The sequence below is a fragment of the Mustela erminea genome, chromosome 12 (assembly GCF_009829155.1).
Source record: "Mustela erminea isolate mMusErm1 chromosome 12, mMusErm1.Pri, whole genome shotgun sequence".
NCBI classification, from domain to species: domain Eukaryota; kingdom Metazoa; phylum Chordata; class Mammalia; order Carnivora; family Mustelidae; genus Mustela; species Mustela erminea.
The window spans coordinates 69,089,169-69,099,183 of NC_045625.1; the positions used below are offsets into that span (position 1 = coordinate 69,089,169).

The window sequence follows — 10,015 nt, forward strand, 5'->3', positions numbered from 1 at the left end:
TAGTAGGCCTCTGCTTTCCCCCGATGCTAGGGGACTATGCCTCTCCTGGGAGTTTTCTCACCTTTTGCATTGTAACCCAGCATCAAAATTCTTCACTTTTTATTTTTATTTTTATTTATTTATTAATTTATTTTTCCTGAAAGGCTTTCAGGAGGCAGCAGACCCTTCTGTGAATGGCTTTCAGGAGGCAGATAAACCTTCTGGGATAAGATCTGGGAAGGCTCTCGTCCCCAGTTAACTTCCATATCGAATCCTGAGTAGGGAACCTCTTCTTCGATGCCACATCTTCAGTAGGGAACCTGCTCATTCATGGTTGGATGTTCCCAGTCCTGTATCCCCTCCACCACGCTCTTGTGCCTTGGAACACAGAGGACTCATGGTCTTTGCAGCCGGTGGGGGGGTTCTTATTCTGGTACTTCCTTAAGACATGCTTAGGGACCCAGGGCTCCTGCTGTTGTTCCATAGTAATTCCTGTGTCCTCTGGATGGACACACAGCACCTGGGAAGCTCTCGTGTCCCCACTGAAGACCCCCTGGGCATGAGTCAGTGAGGCCTTATAAGTCAAATGATCTGAGACAGGGGGAAGGCCAGTGCATTGGGCTTGGACTTGGCTAAGCTCCCTGTCCTTCAGCGTAAGCTTTAACTCATGCAAGAGTTGTTGAGATTCAATGATTTAGGATCTTGTGGAATTCGTATGTTTGGTGGGATGGTGGTTTTGACTTGATGCTCATTCCCCTGTATAATTTGGGAGCTAACTGGCTCGTTGGTTAGGTTGTGGCTGATGTTTGTGAAATTCCTTGGTCCTGAATATCTCCCTGGACTCTGTGGGCATAACAACCAGTCTGGAGTCTTCATCTTTATGCCTTGTTGCCCTCCTCTTCTACCACCGGAATTTGCACTCTTACCCTTTGTCTCACGTCTGAACGCACCTTGCCTTGTAGATAGCCTTGGGGACCCATCTGTTGCCTATGGTGTCATGTGTGACAGGTGTTAAGAATTAGGCTGCCGTCCTTAGTTTTCAGAACATCCTCTGCAAACTGATGGTTGATATTACAGGGTGATGGCCTCAGAATTCTCTGTTCTTCCTTGCCCACAGTTGAGGTAGCAGGGAGACGATGATCCGGGATGGGGGCTGAATTTGCTGTTCCTGCTTTGTCTCCATGGAGCCATTTCAAGCTTCTTTCAAGGGAGCTGAAGCTCCCAGGTTTACAATTTGCCCCAGAAATCACATTGGTTGAGGAGGAAAGGCTAGAATGGAATGTGGACTCTTTCAATTAGAAGAGCTCTATGATTTCCCTAGGGGGAAGGCCCCAAGCCCCGTCTTATGGAATCTTTAAACATGGTCTTCGAGCTCCTCTTCTGCACTAGATTCAACAAATGGAAATTCTGAAAGGTCTTCTGGGTTAGTTCTCTACCTCTGATGGTGGAAAACTTCTCTCTCTCTCTCTCTTTTTTTTTTTTTTTTTCAGTCTGGCGGACTTCTCAGAAACAGGTGCTGTCTGTCTCTTAGTGTACCCTGAATTCCGCACCGTCCCAGGCCACTGGCCTTTGTCGATTTCCTCAGACTTCCTGCTTAAATCTATCTTCGGGGCATTTTCAAGTTGTCTCTGTCTGCGCATACACGAAGGAGTTCTTCCCTGATGGGCTCCTATGTGCTTTCTCAGAATCCTACCCCGTTTCATTATCTGAAGAGCTAACTGGGTCCCTCAACAGATAATCTTCTGGTCCATTCTCTGGGATGTGTCCCTGATTCTTCCAGTCATCATTTTCCTTCCCCAGATTTTTGTCCTTCTCCAAATCATTGTGATCCTTCTCCAGGTCATTGTACTTTGCCAGGTCACTGTACTCTAGCTGAAGCATTTCTGGGTCCTCCACGTACACACTTTTAGAGACACTCAATTTGATTTCATTCTTTAAAATTAGAGTTCCCTGAGCTTCCACGATGGCCCCGAGACTCAGGTAGCTGTGGAAGAGTACTTCTACCACTCATCACTGCGAGAGATTCATAGAACCTGCAGGGCAGGCCCACCAGTGTTGGATGAGCCTCTTTCGAAGATGCCTCTCTAGTTTTTTTTTTTTTCCCCGAATCTCATAACTGAGAGGAGACCGTGCATGAGGACTAGAGATAGCAGCATGGGCCTGGGAGGGGCAGAGATTACAACTTGGGCTTTGGTGGCACAGGGGTTGGGAGAATGGGTAGGAGCTGAGGGACGGTAATAGTCTTGGGATCTTTGGACCACAGTGGGTAAACCCCACACACGGTCCTGCCCCTAAGTAACCCGTTCCATTCGAGATGTTGCATTTCAGTTGACATGACTCTCAGATTCATTCTGAGGTCTGTGAAAACACACTGCACAGATCTTGATGTCAGGTAGAGGACCGGATGGCAGACTTGGGAGTGGGGATGGAAGGTGGGCCTGGGGCTGGACATGAGGGAGGGGTTGGGATTGGGTTTGTGGCAGGAGTTGAGGCGGGGTCTCAGGCAAGGATGGAGGAAGTGGATGGGGAACTACTGGGCATTCCTGCTCTGTGGAAGTGCTTGGGATTTGTTCTGAGGCATCGGCAGCAGGATAGAAGGACTCACTATGCGTAGTTTGGGAGACCCCAGAAGAGCTGGACGGGAGTGTGCTTTAATGGCCCTCCTCCAAGGTTGCAGGATATGGGTGCTGCTGCTGCATAGGCAGCTCCTTTGCTTGGTCTTTGCTGTTGCAGAAAGGAAGGGAGGATGCCAAACCATGCTCATCAGCAACTCTTTGCTTTGGAAAAGAACGCTTTATTTCCTTCCACCTGAGGAAGTCACACCTGTTTTGGACTTGTTGCTCTCCAAGTGCCAGGGCATCGGGGCTGAGAAGTGAGAGGGTACCAGGCTCTACAAGGTTGGCTGCAGGGTCTCCCCTGGAAGAAGCCTCGGAAGAATGGAGGGCCATAAACTCATGATGGAAATCCCGTGGAGCCAGGGTCGAAGGGAAGACTCTTTGGCATGAGTTTGCCACCAAGGGAGGTCTAAAATTGACAAGCTGGAGGGGTCAATGCCTGTGATTGTTGGGACATAAGTACACAACCCACCAGAGCTCTCTGGGGGTGAGCTGTCTGGAACAGGCGTCCTTGAGATGGAAATCGGTTTAGATGGAGTCAGAGTCAAATTGCAGTCTGGCCATGGTGAAGCAGACCGGGTTGGGGGTGCGTGATGACGAGCAAAGGCCTCAGTGGGATTCTCCGTCTGGGACAACTCCATTAAGGGGCTGACTTCTTGGGAAAGGGTAGGGTCCAGAGAGATGATGCTATTTAGAGACACTGTTTGTTTGGACAGACGGCTGAACCGAGTCACCCAAAACCCATGCTCCCAAGACAGTACACAGAACAGACATCACGTTATAAGAGAAATATTTAGTCCTCACAAGGCATTATTTTGGGGTAGGATGTGTCCCCCAAAACCCTCTCACTGGAAATGCTGGAGACGTTTTCTGTGTAAATTGTAGGAAACACATTTCTGCACACAGTGCCATCGGGAGTCGTGAGAGTGGCAGCCTGATGCCCGCAGGTGGCCTTTGGGTGGGGCGCAGGCTCCCTGTGGGGCATGGAGAGGGGATACCTCTGACGCGGTAGCTGGTCCTGAAATGCCACAACTTTCTGAGGCTGTCTGTCCTTGTTTCTGAGCTGTCTGTTACTTCCAGTAAGGCCTTGGCCAGCTTGGACAGCTTCTTGCTGGCAGGACCTGGTACTGGTCTCCTTACGGGCAAAAACCCTGTAGGTGAACAGATACCCCAGGACAGGCTGTGCCTGGGCCTGCACTTGTGCTTTCTGCTGAGTTTTCTCCAACTTGGTGGAGGACAAAATGGGCTGCTGAGGGCAGGTGCTGCCTATTGCATGCCAACGCCCATTTCTCCTCTTGGAACTTCCCAACAGCTGTCATGATTTTCTGAGCTTCGGGTGTCCCGGTAAAGGCAGCTCTGCCTTTAAGTAGGCCTCTGATTTCCCCCGATGCTAGGGGACTATGCCTCTCCTGGGAGTTTTCTCCCCTTTTACATTTTATCCCAGGAGTAATCCATTGCATTAAAATCCTTTTTTTTTTTTCCTGAAAAGGCTTTCAGAACGAGGCTGACCCTTCTGTGAAAGGCTTTCAGGAGGCAGCTGACCCTTCTGTGATAGGGTCTGGGAAGGCTCTCATCCCAGGTTTACCCTCAATACCGCGCCCTCTTCTTCAATGCCACATCTTTAGTAGGGAAACTGCTCTGTGGAGGCACTTGGGATTTTATCTGAGGCATCGGCAGCAGGGAAGAAGGACTCACTATGCAGAGTTTTGGAGACCCCGAAAGAGCTGGATGGGGGTTTGTTGTAAATGGCCCTCCTCCAAGGTTGCAGGATATGGGCGCTGCTGCTGCTGCATAGGCAGCTCCTTTGCTTGGTCTTTGCTGCTGCAGAAAGGAAGGGAGGATGCCAAACCATGCTCATCAGCAACTCTTTGCTTTGGAAAAGAACCCTTTGTTTCCTTCCATCTGAGGAAGTCACACCTCTTTTGGACTTGTTTCTCTAGGGAGTGCCAAGGCATCAGGGCTGAGAAGTGAGAGGTTACCAGGCTCTACAAGGTTGGCTGCAGGGTCTCCCCTGGAAGAAGCCTCGGAAGAATGGAGGGCCAGAAACTCTTGTTGGAAAGCCCGTGGAGCCAGGGTCGAAGGGAAGACTCTTTGGCATGAGTTTGCCACCAAGGGAGGTCTAAAATTGACAAGCTGGAGGGGTCAATGCCTGTAATTGTTGGGACATAAGGAGACAACCCACCAGATCTCTCCGGGGGTGAGCTGTCTGGAACAGGCGTCCTTGAGATGGAAATTGCTTTAGATTGAGTCACAGTTAAACTGTAGTCTGGCGAAGCAGACTGAGTTCTTGGTGTGTGATGAAGAGCTAAGGTCTCAGTGGGATTCACCCTCTGGTAAGGTGCTATCCAGTAAGGTGCTGACATTGTGGGAAAGGGTTGGGTCCAGAGAGAAGATGGTATTTAGAGACACTGTCTCTGTTTGGACACTACAGTCCACTGAATGGGCATGACGGGGTGGGACAGGAGGTGGAAAGGCAGGGGGCTGGGCTGGGAAATGGTCCATTGGGAGTTTGGAATCCAAGGGAGGAAAGGGCTCTGGTGGCAAAGAATCACCCGGTGGTGAGGGTGGAAAGAAATCAGCCAAAGGGATCACTGGGTTAGGTGAGAAGTTGGGAGCCAGGTGGTGGGGAAGACTCAGGCAGCGAAGCTGGTATTAGCTCTCCTGGAGGGACTGCTGAGAAGTCAGTGGAGAGAGTGAACGATGAAGAAGTCACAGGAGCTGTGGAAGCCAAGGAAGTAGAATCTTCCAGAGCCTGCAGGAACAGCAGCCAATCGATCTCAGCAGTTGTGCTGTTACATACCTCACAGGAGGGGTCTGGACACAACAGTTGATGGAAGTGGATGGTATCATGATGCTGGCCGAGGGGGCTGCAGGAGACAGGAGGTACAAAACTGCAGCCAGGACCAGAACAAGGGAGGGGCCACCTGATGACTCATGTCCCTTCACAGTGCCCACTTTTATGACTTCACAGAGTACTCAGTAGCTTTCACCTCCAATACCTGTTCCTATGGCAACCCCCTCCCATGGCATGACACACTGCAGTGAATTCTGAAATTGTATAAAATGTGTTCTAAGAGGCATCAGGACCGAAGGGGAAAGAATGGTCACCTTCTTAAAACAGAGATCAGCTTCCGGGTCTCCTCCACTTCTCTTTGGTGGCATCTGTTGTCTGGGAAACCAGGAGAATGAGTTATGTAGTCAAAGTAGAAAGGCATATAATAATACAGGAGTCCTCTTATGGGACATCCTTGGGATGTTGGACTCTGTACGCCCTTATAATCAATAGGTGAGGGCAAATGGCCAATGATGTGAAGCTGGTTAGTAATCTTGCTTCACGTATAAAGTACTTTCATGTAAATTATCCATGTGATGATCAGACCATCTCTGTGAAGCAGAGAGATCAGTGGTTACCTCAGGGAAGACTCCTGAGTATCCATGATGTCACAGAGCTTTCACAAAGTGAGGAGACAGAAGTTCTGACTCTTGTCATCTCACACGGCGACCTATTGGGCAGCACTCATTGTCCAGATCCATCACTGCTTCATGCTCAGTAATGGTCAGAGCGGGGAATCTGAGAAGGGTTTTGCACTCTGGCTGCATTTCCATGAGCCTCTCCTCTGAGGCCTCTGTTTCCTGAGAGGGAATGTACCTAGTGCCTCGCATCCTCAGAGATCATGGACCGGGCCCTCATGGAGAGGACAGCAAGGATCAGCCTTGGAGAGAGCTCAGGTGGAATAGGCAGAACCTTACCTTCCAAAGTCCTGCCTTTCCTCCTCCTCTTGGCTCTGCTCTGATGCTAGAAGAAAAGTAAGAATGAGGGAGGTTGGAAACTATGTCTTAGCTTTCTCTCAGAAATGGAGACATTCTTTATCCAAGAATACTAGGACTTTATTAAAAAGAACTTTGTGTTCCGCTTTTTTCAGTTTTTTGCTTCTTTGAAAAACTCTGAGGAGTTTGTCTGGGAGGTCTACACTTGGTATTCTCAGTCAGAAGTCCTTTGTTCAATGAGGACATAGAAAATGAACCCTGACAGTCACATCTGTGCTTCCTTAGGTAGGACCCTGTATCCTAGGCCATAGCTCAGACCCCACTCTCTTCTCAATGGCTCAGCACTATTCTCCTGATTAGCCCAGCATGAAGTAAGGCTTGATCGAGTGATGCTTAATCTGGGAAAGTGACTCATGATCAAGTGCTGGGAAACTGTTCTTTTACACAGATCCCATTTTCTCAAAATAACCCACTCCACGAGTATGGATTCCCTGTGTTTGGGATTTTACCCAAGGCCCACCACCATCCACCACCATATCCAGATAGATTGTGAGTTTCAAGTAGAAATCTTAGTCCTTCCTTAACCCTTAGCCCTGCCAGGCCTCTTTTCCTAGAGGAACGAATGTCTGTTGTCTTAAGACTTCCTGTTTTAGGTGTTTCTCTGGCTCTACCAAACTCATTCTAAAATTTGGGATTGGGGGTACCTGGATAGCTCAGTTGGTTAAATGTCTGCCTTGAGCTCAGGTCAGGATTCCAGGATCTTAGAATCTAGCCCCACATTGCATTCCCTGCTTAGCTCTCCCTGTGGCCCCCCCCACCCCGCTCACTTGCTTTCTCTTAAATAAATCTTAAAAGTAGATTAATTTCGGATTAGAAATGGAAACCATAATAATCAATGTTGAGACACACACACCCCTCCCCCGAGGATTTCTTACCTTTTGGGTGGTTTTGGTTTTCCAAGTTGAAATGGAATCCCCACCAGGTAGCACAGGAACAAAAGGAGCAATCCCAACCCACACAGGAAGGTGAAGTTGGGATCAGTCTCTAAGCATGTTGAGCCAAAGCTCAGACATGGTTTAGTATCACTATTCAAAAATGAGAACATTCCAGTGTTTGAACTCCATTGTCTGAATCACAAGACAGCCTATACTGTGCACACGCTGAATATATATCCTCCCCAGGCTTACATCACAGAGCACTGTCACAAAGATAGGGGACAACTGAACAAAGTGTGTCCACAGCCCCTCCTCCACCCACTAGCTCAGAAGAGCCCCACCCCTCCTAGGTCCCTCAGGTTTTCTTTTCATCCTATTCTCCTACTCCTTTACATCATTTATGAAATTTGTGAAACTTTCCGTTTGTTTCATATATAATCCATATACTACCTGGGTCCCCCTTTAATGTTTGAGAACTTGACTTGGGTCTTACTAGTTCCATGCCTTGATCATCTGCATGGCTACCTGGAATTTTTGCTTGTACCCTGACATTTACACTCAGGATCACAGAGGTCCTCAGATCCAGCTTTCATATACAATGTGTTTGCCTGGGACACCTGGGTGGCTCAGTCAGTTAAGTAACCACCCTCAGCTCAGGTCATGATCTCAGGGTCCTGGGATTAAGCTCATTTCAGAATGATTTGATAGCTGTCTAGCTGAATTTTTGCAGACAAAACTAAGGTCTCTAACTCCTTTGCTATCTTGGACTGCAATCTCAATGCCTACTTCTTAGTCCCCTCTCATAGATGCGTAACCTGAAGGACAGAGAAGGTAATATATATTTAGTGGTTTAGCATGAAAGTGGGAGCCAGGGATAGAGAGCCCCCTTATACTGTGAGGAAGTATTTGGATGTAAATGACAGCAAATATAACTTAACTGACTTAAAAAGGAGATGTAGGTAAAAAAGGTAGAAAAACCTGAAAACAAAACAATCTATTTCATACTACTCAAAGTGTGGTCCTTGGCCTAGTCACATTGGCATCACCCAAGAACTGTTCTAGAGTAGGGAGGTATTGGTGCATGGATCCTTTTCATCTGCCAATGTGCCCACACTTAAGCTGCCACAAGCCCTTGCTGCTAACAACTCACAGCTGGCCCTTTCTCTAGAGAGTTACTCCTGGCCAAACAGGAGCTTCTTCACTTGGAAAGCTACACAGTACCCACCCAACAAACTTCAGTTAACAATTGACTGGTACCAAGGGATGAAAGCCTGGTTCCTCATCTTAGGGTGAGATTACTTAGTGCAGGATATATTCCAAAACTTCCTCCTGGATTCAGACTAAAGCTCATCTTTGATCGAGACCATATTCATGATTAGCTTTTATGGCCTGCTCTGTCAGGCACTGTTCACGCCTTTTCTCCTGAGAATACTCCTCTAGTGACTTGAATAAGAACCCCCATCTCACGCTCCACTTTTAAGAAACTCTACCTAAGTTGGTTTGTCCTAGAAATAGATCTGAGAAGCAGATGCTAAGAATAGAATTTTGTAGATCTAACTTGCCAGCTGGATCACGAGTGGTAGGTGATGTACTGATAGTCTTTGGGACGCTGTAACAGACAACTACTAAGACTTTCACTTGAGGGGAATGGGATGAGATGCAGGTGGAGGGGATGCACTAACCGGCACAATTTCTTAGGCACTGGAGAGATATGGGCAAGCAGCAACTCTAAACACTGTGAAACTGAGTGGCTGTTGCTAAGTACCATTGACTTAGTGAAAAAGAAAATGACAGGTTCAGACCTCTTAATAATTCAAAGGAAAGTGTGAGTGTCAGAGGCCTCCTTGGTAGCTTTTGAAAAGATTCTCATCACCCGAAGCCAGCGGGTGGAAACGGCTGTAGACAGAGAACTTAAGCGTGATATTGGCAGAGCTTTGAAGAATTCTTGGGCTCAGCAAATCTCCCATGACATTACAGGACCTAGAGAGGGAAAGAGTGGAACTCTGAGATTTGAGATGAGGATCTGTAGGTAGATGAACTTGTGATCTTGTATCCTTAATTTCTCTGAGCCTACCAAGTCAGAAGAAGTGGCCTACTTCTTTTGGAGGAGAGATCAGTCACCTCACTTAAGACTGCAGAGGTCTCCAATGAGATAGGTGCCAGACAAAACAATGAATAACCTCTTTAGAATCTTCCCTCTCATCTCCACCCATACACCAGGCCCTTTAATATAATCAAATCTCAGCAGAGCTAGCCTGGAGAAGTGCTGGACCTGTGAGGGATGAGGAGGGATTATACATCAAAGTTGCTATAGGACATGGGTAGAATGCACTGGCAGGAACCAGGAAAATGTGTCTGGGATTGAATCCTGAAGGTGCTAGATCAAGAAGGTGGGGTGTAAAGGTAGATAAAGGAGGATTTACATTATAAGAAAACTTTCTAATGATACAGGGTTTAACTACCTGACAAGAACCCCAAGTAATGCTTCTAAAAGACTTAGGAAAAAAGAAAACAATAGCTGGCATTAAATTAGAGAGGCCATGGAACTTTGTGAGAAATAGGATTATAGAGCTGAGGCTGCTAGAATGGATCAATCATATACAACTGGAAAACCTACCAGCTGGTCGTTTTCCTTAAGAGGCCTGGAGAGCACTCCATTAATTAAAGTAATAAGGAATGAACAGGGGAGGAACACATCAGCAATGCAATGCACAGTAA

At 47.6% G+C, this 10,015-nt stretch overlaps 1 pseudogene; it reads right to left on the bottom strand.

Moving 5' to 3' along the window:
• Positions 1-4,233: 4,233 nt before the first annotated feature.
• Positions 4,234-7,561, bottom strand: LOC116570495 (annotated as a pseudogene).
• Positions 7,562-10,015: the final 2,454 nt, after the last annotated feature.